The sequence below is a fragment of the Ursus arctos genome, unplaced genomic scaffold (assembly GCF_023065955.2).
Source record: "Ursus arctos isolate Adak ecotype North America unplaced genomic scaffold, UrsArc2.0 scaffold_92, whole genome shotgun sequence".
NCBI classification, from domain to species: Eukaryota; Metazoa; Chordata; class Mammalia; order Carnivora; family Ursidae; genus Ursus; species Ursus arctos.
Window position 1 is genome coordinate 1 of NW_026623114.1, and position 13,171 is coordinate 13,171.

Here is a 13,171-nt window from a genome sequence, read left to right on the forward strand (position 1 = left end):
ACACAGACATGGTTTCATGTTTTCTAATAAGCACACTGGAAACAAGAGAAATGAAAATGGTGAAGTAAATGTAAATGATGTTTTGGGTTTGGTTTTGTTTTTTAAGGAGGCTCCTGCCCAGTGTGGAGCCCAAGGCAGAGATTGAACACACAACCATCAAGACCTGAGCTGAGATCAAGAGATGGCATTTTAACCAACTGAGCCACACAGGCACACTAAACAATGTATTTTTAATTCACTATCCCCCAAATGTTCACATTTCCACATGTGACACAAGAAAGGTGGCCACATTTCAAGGGCTCAAGAGCCACTCCGAGCTGGTGCTACCATATTGGACAGGGCAGACAGAGATCGTTTACATCATGGAATCCTATCGGCCAGTGCTGTTCAGGCTCCCTCAGGCTATACTGCACTTTGATTTATGAACATCCTGAAATAATCCACTTCTTCAGACTGAGTACTGAGACTCACATCTGTGCCAGGGATTCTCAAACCCAGAGTCAATGTGGGACAAAATTACGTACATGTTGCCAGGCATGGGTGGTAGTGGCTCAGTAACGGTTTAATCAACCTCGTCTAAACTCTCCATCTTGCTCTCTCCTCAGCCACCCTCTGGAGAATGTGAGAAACTCATGAATGGAATGAATGATTATCAATCATTTTAATGAATGAAAATAAATTAATGTAGGGCTCCTCTCTACTCGCCTTGACTCCTGTTCTCCAGGCATTTACACGGTGATGAGGCTTCCATTGGCGTTCTCGCTCTCCCTGTATTTACATTCCGTCAATGTCTCTTCGGTCTGAGATTATTTTTACTCCATTAAGGGGTACATAATAGAATATTATACCCAGAGGGTGTATCTTCCCAGTTCTCTGGACACATTCTATTGGCTTCCAGTGGTCCCCAAGCAGGGAGTGCTTTGGACCCCAGGGAACACTCGGCAATGTCTGGGTACATTGAAGGTTCCCAACTGTGGGGCGGGTGCTACTGGCATTTGGTGGGTAGAGGCCAGGGATGCTGCTCCACACGCTACCAGGCTCCCTGCAGCTCCCACAAGAGTTCCCTTGCCCCAAATGTCAACAGAGCCAAGGTTGAGAAGCCCTGTCTTAAGCCATGTCTGCTAACCCTCTTTAAGAAAAATGGGGGTTCCTAAGGGAGCCCCGCATTGGGCTCTGCATTCAACATGGAATCTGCTTGAGATTCTCCCTCTCCCTCTGCTCCTCCAACTCACGCTGTCTCTCTCTCTCTAAAATATACAAATAAATCATTTTTAAAAAAATAATGAAAAATGGGGATTCCTCCTGATCTCTTTTAACCCAATATTAAATGGTCTATATCTATCTCTATGGAATTAGTCACAGACCCCACTGATGTAAAAAGGAATACACCTATTCTTATATTTCAATTTTTTCAAAGTAGCAAAAGTGTTTTGGGAAGTGTTCTCTCAAAGCTCACTCTCTGGACCCAGTCATTTCTCCCCAACTGTTTTTCTCCATGATTGCAAATATGTATTTTCAAACATTGTTAGACAAACTGGAACGGGCCCCAGACCACCTGAAATTGGACAACAGCCTTTCCTTTTTGAAAATTTTGCAAGAGAGCATAATAGAAACAAGACATCTAAAGTTGCAGTAAATCATATCGTGTCTTTTATCCAAACTAAAATTCATATTCACAGAACAATTATTACTGATCAGCCATTTCACACCATTTTTCACCCCTTGTTAATGCTAATAAAGTGTATGACTTTTGAATCTGTGGTGGCTGACCAAAGTGTGACCCCACAGCATGTATAGCCTGTTAGAAGGCTGTGTGCCTCACAGTCAAATCCAACCACCATTTCTAAATATTGCAACTCATAAGTTTCATATTTGCTTTCTTTTGTTCACCACAAATTTGGATACATTTGAAAATGTCCAAGAATAATGAGAATTGTAGACTTTACTTCTGAGATGGGAAATTACAAATAATTTTCATAACATCTTCATATTTCCCTTTTTTTTAAAGATTTTATTTATTTATTTGACAGAGATAAAGACAGCCAGGGAGAGAGGGAACACAAGCAGGGGGAGTGGGAGAGGAGAAAGCACGCTCATAGCGCAGGAGCCTGATGTGGGGCTCGATCCCAAAACACCCTGAGCCGAAGGCAGACGCTTAACCGCTGTGTCACCCAGGGACCCTCATATTTCCCTTCTTGACATCGTACCACAACTTAGGTAAATGGCCTTTGGTTTATTCTTTGCATAATGTCCAATTAAGTTTTCTCCCTTCAATTATGTTATATTGTTTTACAGTACTCCTAGATAAGCAGGAAAGTGTAGGGAGCATGAAAATCAAGAGATAATATAAGGGAAATCAGATTGATTTCAAGTTATAAAATTAAATTCTACATCAATCCAGTAATAACTATTTGTTGTCTACTTTTTGCTGGATATTCCTTGTAGTTGATATCCAAAATCAAGACCACAGACCCAGCTATTAAATTTGTCTCATTCAAAAAGAATTAAGACCACACCCATCCAAAAAGAAAAGAATAGTAACCAATTCTATTAGAAATGTTTATAAGTTGGGTACCTGGGTGCTTCAGTCAGATGGGCATTGGATTCTTGGTTTCAGCTCAGGTCATGATCTCAGGGTCCTGGATTCCAGCCCTGTGTCAGTTCCACACTCAGGAAGGAGTATGTTCCTCTCTCTCTCTGCTCCTCTCCCTGTTTGTGAGTGCTCTCACTCTAAAATAAATAAATAAAATCTTTTTAAAAAGAGAGAAGGGAGAAAGAAGAAGCAGCAGCATTTATAAGTTGTTCTGGGAGAGCAACATAAAGAAATGACTTGTCTTGGGACAAAAGGAAAGGTTCCTACAGGTAGAAATAATTGAGGGGAGACTGGATTTAGCCGAGTTTTGCCATGTCATTAAGGTTTAATGCGGTGCCTGGATAGCTTAGTCACTTCAATGTCTGACTCTCGATTTTGACTCGGGTCATGATCTCAGGGTGGTGCAGTCATTAAGTGTCTGCCTTCGGCTCAGGGTGTGATCCCAGAGGTCTGGGATCGAGCCCCCTATCAGGATCCTCCCCTGGGAGCCTGCTTCTTCCTCTCCCACTCCCCCTGCTTGTGTTCCCTCTCTCTCTGGCTGTCTCTTTCTCTGTCAAATAAATAAATAAAATCTTTAAAATAAAACAAAATAAAAAAAGATTCTCTCTCTCCCTCTTCCTCTGCCGCTCTCCTCCCTATAGAAAGGATAATGGTTTCCAGAAAGAAGGCAGGCTGAACATTTACCTATGAGTTTAAACTGCTCTAATTTTTAGTAGTCTTGTGAGAAGCAGGTGGTGAAGATACCCCTCATTATCAAGAGACAGAAATGTTTACTAAACTGAGCAGTTGTGGAATCAGATGGGTCCTTGCCCTCTGCTGGGCATTTCAGATAGTAGAATGGAGGAGGGGGTAAGCCTGGGTGGGGACAGGGAAGAGGGAAGAGCTGGCATAGTTTCAGACGCAGCACCACCTAGCGGCCAGCTGTGTTTGTGACCACTGGACTCACCAAAATTTCAGGTGTCACTCAAGCCCGAAAATCCACCAGGGCTTTCTCTATTTGAAGAGAAAAACACAAAATAAGTGAGGCACAACAACAAAAACCCCTCAAATTTCTCTGAGGGTTCGCCAAAAAGGATATTTAAAATATGTATAATTTATGAACTGTTGTTATGACCTTCCCATATTATGAATCTCACATAGATTTGGCTTCATGGTTTTGATACACCTGTATTTTTATATTTCACTGTGCAATAAAACATGGTAGCAATAAGAGATTTCTTTTTTTAGTCACTGTGTGGCAATAAAATCAACGTGAAGAATCCATCTCAGAGGATGGGAATGAAGCAGAGCCAAATGCCATCCCCCTTGCTTGGTTCTCCATGATTCCTTAGCAAATAGGTTGTGTATCCATCAGTCTGGACCTGCATGTTCTAAATAGCTGAGCTAAAGTGAAAGAGAATTTGTACCGATATTAGTGACGGGTGACTATTAATTAGTAAAGCTGAAGGCTTTAATCTTAAGAAAATATGAGTCGAGTTGAAATTGGAATTTTACCTTCCATGGTGTGGATTAATGATGAAGCATGAATTTTTACAACTATATATATGGAGTAATATATATGGAGTAATGTTGATGAAGTTAAATACATGACTGATTTTGTCCCGAAGACAAGAAAAAAATTATACTTATTGGCCACAGGCAATTCTTGAGATTTGTAAATACTCAAATTCAAATTTTCTGAACGTGTAGCTCCCTTTGAAATTTTGGTCAATGCTGAATAAAATCATTTGTGGCACAAGCTTTCTGTCATCAGCAAATCGTTTTTCTCCTAGAATTAAATTAAAATGAATCAGATTCAAGAGGTGAATGCTGGTATGGTAGGTGGGAAGAGAACACATTCACAGAAAGTGCCCCTTGTGGATCATTCTTGTTCCAGAACCGAGTCACCTTTTGAGGGAGTGGGAAACCCGAGAAGAATCTCACAGAGGACACACCCAATCTTGTGCAATTTTGTTTCTAACTTCTCAGGGTTCCACAAAAGGCAAATATGAGAGAGCAAAGTCTGGGGAATGAAGTATTTTACTAATACAGCAAGTGTTTCTGAGCCCAACTCAATCCCAACACAGCATGTGCACCTAGAGACACTGGGGGCACTTGGGCTCTCTGCTCCCGGAGCTGTGGGCAGGACTAGATTTTCAATACCCACGCTGGAGAGATGACCAAGTCTTCCTTTTCCTTAACCAGATCATAGCTTGGACTGTCCCACAAGATGCTGAACTGAGCTCCCCATTGACTGTTTCCACCCCTCAGCTGCTGCTCCGGGTCTGAGTGGCGGCCAGGTGGGACCAGCTCCCCGAGCTGGAGGCTCTCTCAGCCGAGCCTGGCAGCGTCTGGCAGACGTCTAATGTGACCCACCTGCATCAATCATAACTTTTCTAGTAGCCACATTACACACAGTAAAAGGAGAAAAGTCAAAAGAATTGTAATTGGAAAAATGGTATCACACCAACATGCATTTACGTCAATGAGACAGTGTTTAAAAATCTCAATAAAATAATTTAAGTTCTCTTTCTTATTCTGGTTTCGGCATCCAGTGTGCATTTTACACTCAGAGCACATCTCAATTCAGGTGAGCTGAATTCCAGGTGCTTGAAGGCCACGGGTAGTTGGTGGCTACGATATCGGACACCCCAGATCTGGTTCATTTCACCAGCTCAGGTCAAAGCTGAATGACCAATTGCACCATTTACCCTAAATAGCATCTCAGATATCAGAAGTTCCGGGCCAAGAGTCATTTATTTATATTTATATTCATATTCATATTTGTATTATGCTATAGGCCATATTCTTGTAGAGGGATGAGAAATACTAGGTACATGACAGGTTTATGCAAGCAAAGAGGATAAAACCTCAAGCCCTCATGGTCATTTGGGTCATTAAGAAACTCCAGTATACTTATTATTCCCGAGAGTGGGTCTGGCCAAACATTTTAAAGAATGAAGCAAATGTCTCATCTGCCTAGGTTATCCAGAAAAAGCTATGTACCTAAACTGTGCTTATATCCGCGGTCGCTAGTGCATCAATTCATGGCCGAAGGAGCACCATGGGAAAGGTTTGTCGTGTCCCTTCTGCTCTGTGGTCACTCAGAAGAATGAGGTCAAGACACAGGGTCAGTTGGGGGAGCTGGTGTCCAAGATCAGGGATCTGGAGTCCTGGGTTCTGGGACGCACGTCCAGGGACAAGAAGAAGGAATTGGGCCCTGCTAAGTGAGCTGCTGAAACACAGAGTCCAACCCAACTTTCCAGTCCAGAAACTATCCTGTGGGCAAGGAAGCTTCACCACGGTCCCAGGGGAAGGCAGGGAAGCTCCTCTCTATGCAAAGCTCCCACTGGGGAAGTTAACGTACTTAACTCCAGGTGAGAAAGGCCAAGTCCCGCCCTCTGGGTCTGTGAGGAGAGGGAGTCTGATGACAGAGGCTGAGAGTGGGGACCCTGCCCCCACCTCACCTGCAGTACGACCCATCCTGACACCGGCACCTGCACAATGGACAGAGACCTGAAACTGCCCTCTTTTCCTTGCTCACATTCCTTCTTCTTCCTCACTCATCATCAAACCCTGCCTGTGACTTTCAGGTAAAAGCCAATCAGTACACCTCACGTTAGCATCATTACTCTTATGCCTTTATATATTCCCACAAGAAGAAGGGACAGAAGACACTGCTTTTTCAACTATAATACAAGTTGTATTTGTTTTATTTTTTACAAAAGTGGAAAGTGAAATGTATGCAATTTTAATCCTAACTGCTTAACATATTCTGAATTCGCACTGCATGGAATTTCCTTCCCATCTGAGTGCTTCGTTTGGTTCTCATGTACACGAGTCATCTCCAGAGCCTGAGAAACGCTGCCGCGAGGTGACCCAGGCCCTCCACACATCTCCACAGAGGCAAGAAAGGAAACTAACTTGTTCAAATTCCTCTCCTCTGTCAGGGGAGTGACAGGGGCTCTACAGCAGGTGCGGCCCCACCAACACTCGTGCCTGCCAGCGTTTGCCCCCAGAGCCAAGCCCTGGAAGGACTGGGGAGGCCCCGTGCAGGCCTGAGGGGAGGACCCAGGGTGGGCCATGACCACAAGGTGGGAAGCAGGCCCATCGCTGTGTAGCTGGAGCAGCAGGTTTGACAGGAGCAGGGTCTCTGGCTCTGGTGCTCAGAGCCTCTGTCCTGGGCCTGGCCAGTCCCAGGAGCTCAGTGGGACCGTGAGAGCCATTGTGTGCAGCCTACCCAGCAGCCTTCACACAGACCTCTAGAATTCCTGCCAGCCAGGGAGGGTCTCCGGGCCACTGCATCCGGGCCTCTCTCCCATGGAGCCAAGTGCAGGTTTTATTCTAATCCCAGGACCGGGGATGTGGGTGAGGAGAGGAGGAGAGAGATGTGCTCCAGGGCTTGCCACCCACCTCACTTCTGCAGCAGGACCTGGGAGCAGTGTGGGAGCCCCACAGGGAACATTCTCTGTGCCGCCCTCCCTGGCAGCACCCTTTCCCCCAGGGCAGACCTGAGGGTGGCCCCTGCAGGGGCTGGTCCGAGACCGAAAGGTGCAGAGGGAGATGGTCCCCGGGGCCTCCCGCACCTGGCTCGCAGGGAAGCACTCTGTCTCCAGCTCAAGTATGCAGGACAGACTGTATCCCACCAGACCGCCTCTGGCAGGGGTCATACCACACCCAACCCGGTAACTCCCCTGCTCAGTTCCCAACACACGAGATTCAAACATGAACCAGGTTTGCTGCTTGGCAGACTCAGAGCAGGAAAGAGCAGGTCTCAGGGAAAGATCATCTTAAATAGCAGAGCACACCTGAAACCCATCCACATAATATCTCCTACTCTTTTGTCATCGATATATGAAGAAAACAAGACAAACATCACACATATTTACTTCTCTCTGATTTCACAACCCTAGTCTCCCACCTCAGTCTGCAAAGTAGCCGGTAAGCCAGACTGCTCCTGGAAACCTCCTCCCTAGATTCCTACCTGAATGTAGCTCCCTTCGGGAGGAAGGGGCAGCAAGCAGAGAGAAGAGTTGAAATGGGAGAGCACGGCAGGGGAGAGGGAGGGAAGAAGGAGAGATGAAGGGAAGGAAGGTCAACCACCAGTTTTGATTTTGTGGTTCCTAGTGTGGATGACACAGAGGCGGTCTGTCAGGCCTTCTCACTTTCCAGAAAGTGAATGGAGACTGGATTGTTTGCCAGAGCTCGCTGACATTATGGTGACCACATTAACTCCAGGTAGGTGTAATCTGAGCGCTGAGCACGGGCCAGGCTCTTTTCACAAATAAGCTCCTTAACCCCCCACAGGCCCTGTGATCTAAGCTCCCATCCTACCCACAAGGAAACTGGGTCTCAGAGAGATGAAGTGACCTGCCCAGAGCTGCACAGCACATAACTGGACAGGCTGTAATTCAAACCCAAGTTCCCAGATTCCAAATGCCAGAGACTTGACTGCCACACTGTCCCACTCTCCAAGGAAATTGCTATTTATTGAGCTCCTACTATATGCTGGGCACTGTGTGAGGCATGAGGGATACAGGGATGAATAAGACAGAGCCATTCTATGGGCAGCTTGTCATGTGTCGTATGCACTGGGAACCTCGAGGATACAGCCAACTTGTTCCCAGCATCTAATATGGAGCATGGCCCACAGCGGGGTCTCAGTTGATCTTGGCTGAAGAAATGCACCCACATGTGCCCTTGGTTGCTTTCACTGATGGAGTCGCATGACTGCTGCCCATTTTAAAGCCAGCAAAATGGCACGACCAGACTAAAAACCAGAGCTCTGGTGCGCTCACTGGAACCAGACTGAGACCGGGAGCTCCGGAAGAGCGCAGGGGCGGCTGGCGATGTTAGAAACACAAAGGACAGGGACGTGCGGGCCCTGGAAGTGAGGGCTGGGACACCGGGTGTGGGGTACACATCCCAGGACGCTGCAGGGTTGAGCAGCACCAACAAAATCAGAGTTAAAGTGGCCAGAACATCAGTGGAGAACGGCCCGTGATCCCCTCTGTTCTGAGACAGAGGCTGAGACTCAGCCACTGCTGCTCTGACTCTCAGAAAATACACAGCAAACCGTCAGAGAAAGCCGCCAGAGAACAAAAGCCTGGAAATACCGGCTCACAGTGTGCCCATCCCCCTCCCCCCTCGCAGGCGACAGGGAGACGCTACCCAAACAGGGTTGTCTGAGTATCGGTGTGGCAGGCCCCTCCCCCAGAAGGCAGGCTGAAAAATCAAGAAGTCCACATCCCTAAGATCCCTATAAAACAAGGACGCACGGCCTGGGTCCCGGTCAATAATTTGGGCTCTGGACAACGCCGCAACCTCTCCTTATAAGAATGACAAGAAAGAGAAATCCCCCCCAGCAAAAAAAGGACAATGAGTCTGTGGCCTCTGCCGCAGAACTAATGGATATGGATATAACCAAATTATCAGAAATGGAGTTCAGAGTAACAGTGGTCAAGGTGATGTGTAGACTTGAAAAAAGTATTAACGAAAATGTTAATGAGAATATAGAATCTCTAAGGGCGGAAATGAGAGCGAATCTGGCAGAAATTAAAAATTCTATGAGTCAAATGCAGTCAAAACTAGAGGCTCTGAAAGCCAGAGTGAATGAGGCAGAAGAACGTATCAGCGAATTGGAGGATGGGTTAGTAGAAGAGAAAGCTAGAATAGAATCTGGACTCAAAATGTCCATGCTCAGGGAATGTAGGTTACGGGAGATTACTGACTCAATGAAATGTTCCAATGTCAGAATCATTGGCATGCCCAAAGGGGTGGAGAAAAACAGAGGTTTAGAAGAGATATTTGAACAAATTGTAGCTGAAAACTTCCCTAATATAGCAAGGGAAACAAACATTCATTTCCAAGAGGCAGAGAGGACCCCTCCCAAGCTCAACCATGAAAAATCTACACCACGTCACATCATAGTGCATTTCGCAAATCTTAGATCCAAGGATATAGTATTGAAAGTGGCCAGGGCAAAGAAATTTTTCACGTATCAAGGCAAAGGTATCAGAATTATGTCAGACCTGTCTACACAGACCTGGAATGAGAGAAAGGGTTGCGGGGGGGGGGCATTTTTAAAGCTCTTTCAGAGAAAAACATGCATCGAAGGATCCTTTATCCAGCAAGGCTGTCATTCAGAATTGATGGAGAGATAAAGACCTTCCAGAATTGCCAGTCATTGACTAATTTCATAACCACGAAACCAGTCCTACAGGAGATATTAAAGGGGATTCTATAAAAGTAAAAAGGCCCCAAGAGTGATACAGAACAGAAAGTCACAATCTATAGAAACAAAGACTTTACTGGCAACATGGCATCATTAAAATCATATCTCTCAATAATCAGTCTCAATGTAAATGGCCTAAATGCTCCCATAAAACACCACAGGGTTGCAGATTGGATAAAAAGACATGAACCATCCATTTGCTGTCTACAAGAGGCTCATTTTGAACCTAAAGAAAAATTCAGACTGAAAGTAAAGGGATGGAATACCATCTTTCACACCAATGGACCTCAAAAGAAAGCTGGGGTAGCAATTCTCATATCAGACAGAATGGATTTTAAACTAAAGACTATAGTTAGAGACACAGAAGGGCACTATATTATTCTTAAAGGATGTATCCAACAAGTGGATATGACAATTATAAATATATATGCCCCCAATAGGGGGGCAGCAAGATACACAAGCCAACTCTTAACCACAATAAAGAGGCATAGAGATAAAAATATGCTAATAGTAGGGGACTCAACACTCCATTATCAGCAATAGATAGATCACCTAATCAAGAAATCAGCAAAGAAACAAGAGTTTTGAATGCCATACCCGATGAGTTGGACCTCATAGATATATATAGAACACTACACCCCAGAACCAAAGAATACTCATTCTATTCTAATGCCCATGGAACATTCTCAAGAATAGACCATGTTCTTGGTCACAAAACAGGTCTCAACTGATACCAAAAGACTGAAATTATTCCCTGCATATTCTCAGACCACAACGCTCTGAAATTGGAACTCAACCACAAGGAAAAATGTGGAAGAAACTCAAACACTTGGAGACTAAGAACCATCCTGCTCAGGAATGATTTGATAAACCAGGAAATCAAAAATCAATTTAAACAATTTATGAAGACCAATGAGAATGAAAACACAATGGTCCAAAACCTATGGGATACTGCAAAGGCAGTCCTAAGGGGGAAATACATAGCCATCCAAGCCTCACTCAAAAGAATAGAAAATCTAAAATGCAGTTTTTATATTCTCACCTCAAGAAGCTGGAAGAGCAATAGAGGGACAGGCTTAATCCACGCCTGAGGAAGCAGTTGACCAAGATTAGAGCAGAAATCAATGAATTAGAAACCAGGAGTACAGTAGAGCAGATCAACAGAACTAGAAGCTGGTTCTTTGAGAGAATTAATAAAATTGACATACCACTGGTAAGACTTATCCAAATGAATAAAGGACCCAAATTCATAAAATTATGAATGAAAAAGGAGAGGTCACAACCAACACCAATGAAATTGAAGGATTATTAGAAACTTTTATCAACAGCTTTATGCCAATAAATTAAGCAATCTGGATGAGATGGAGGCCTTCCTGGAAACCTATAAACTACCAAGACTGAAACAGGAAGAAATTGATTTTTTAAACAGGCCAATTAATTATGAAGAGATTGAGTCAGTGATAAACAACCTTCCAAAAAACAAAACTCCAGGCCCAGACAGTTTTCCTGGGGAATTCTACCAAACATTCAAAGAAGAAATAATACCTATTCTCCTAAAGCTATTTCAAAAAATAGAAACAGAAGGAAAGCTACCAAACTCATTCTATGAGGCCAATATTACCTTGATCCCCAAACCAGGCAAAAACCCCATCAAAAAGGAGAATTACAGACCGATTTCCCTAATGAATATGGATGCCAAAATCCTCAACAAGATCCTGGCTAATAGAATCCAACAGTACATTAAAAGGATTATCCATCATGACCAAGTGGGATTCATCCCTAGGATGAAAGGGTGGTCCAACATTCACAAATCAACCAGTGTCATAGATTTTATCCAGAAGGAAAAATTCAAAAATCATATGATTCTCTCAATAGATGCAGAAAAAGCATTTGACAAAACACAGCATCCTTTCCTGATTAAAACCCTTCAGAGTGCAGGGAAAGAGGGTACATTCCTCAATCTCATAAAAACCATCTATGAAAAGCCTACAGCAAATATCATTCTCAATGGGGAAGAGCTGGAAGCCTTTCCCTTAAGATCAGGAACACGACAAGGATGCCACTCTCGCCACTATTATTCAACATAGTACTAGAAGTCCTTGCAACAGCAATCAGACCACAAAAAGGGATCAAAGGTATTCAAATCGGCAAAGAAGAAGTCAAAATGTCTCTCTTCGCAGATGACATGATACTCTATATGGAAAACCCAAAAGAATCCACTCCCAAACTATTAGAAGTTATAGAGCAATTCAGTAATGTGGCGGGATACAAAATCAATGCTCAGAAATCAGTTTCATTTCTATACACAAATAATGAGACCGGAGAAAGAGAAATTAGGGGATCCATCCCATTTACAATAGCACCAAAAACCATACGTTAACTTGGAATTTACTTAACCAGAGACGTAAAGGATCTATATTCTAGAATCTATAAATCACTCTTGAAAGACATTGAAGAAGACACAAAAAGATGGAAAAGTATTCCATGCTCATGGATCGGAAGAATTAACATAGTTAAAATGTCCATGCTACCCAGAGCAATCTACAATTTCAATGTTATCCCGATCAAAATACCAATGACATTTTTTGAAGAACTGGAACAAATAGTCCTTAAATTTGTATGGAAGGCCCCGAATCGCCAAGGAACTGTTGAAAAGGAAAAACAAAGCTGGGGGCATCACAATGCCAAATTTCGAGCTCTACTACAAAGTTGTGATCACAAAGACAGCATGGTACTGGCACAAAATCAGACACATAGACCAATGGAATAGAAGAGAGAACCCAGAAATGGACCCTCGGCTCTTTGGGCAACTAATCTTTGATAAAGCAGGAAAAAAACATCCGGTGGAGAAAAAACAGTCTCTTCAATAAATGGTGCTGGGAAAATTGGACAGCTACATGCAAAAGAATGAAACTTGATCACTCTCTCACACCATGCACAAAGATAAACTCCAAATAGATGAAAGACCTCGATGTGAGACAGGAATCCATCAAAATCCTAGAGGAGAACATAGGCAGAAACCTTTACGACATAGGCCAAAGCAACATTTTTCATGACACATCTCCAAAGGCAAGAGAAACAAAAGATAAAATGAACTTGTGGGACTTCATCAAGAGCAAAACCTTCTGCACAGCCAAGGAAACAGTCAAAAAAACTAAGAGGCAGCCCACGGAATGGGAGAATATATTTGCAAATGATGCTACAGATAAAACACTGGTATCCAAGATCTACAAAGAACTTCTCAAACTCAATACGTGAGAAACAAATAAACAAATCATAAAATGGGCAGAAGATATGAACAGACACTTTTCCAATGATGACATACAAATGGCTAACAGACACATGAAAAAATGTTCAAAATCATT

The 13,171-nt window shown here is 43.7% G+C and overlaps 1 long non-coding RNA gene across 1 annotated transcript in view; it reads right to left on the reverse strand.

Moving 5' to 3' along the window:
- Positions 1–2,182: 2,182 nt before the first annotated feature.
- LOC130543282 (uncharacterized) overlaps positions 2,183–13,171 on the reverse strand; it is a 116,157-nt gene continuing 105,168 nt past the window's right edge. Inside the window, exons 8-9 of the long non-coding RNA XR_008958514.1 lie at positions 3,540–3,586; positions 2,183–2,730 (exon numbers count right to left, since the gene is read on the reverse strand). This is a non-coding gene — a long non-coding RNA (uncharacterized LOC130543282). The remainder of the gene's footprint in view (positions 2,731–3,539; positions 3,587–13,171) is intronic.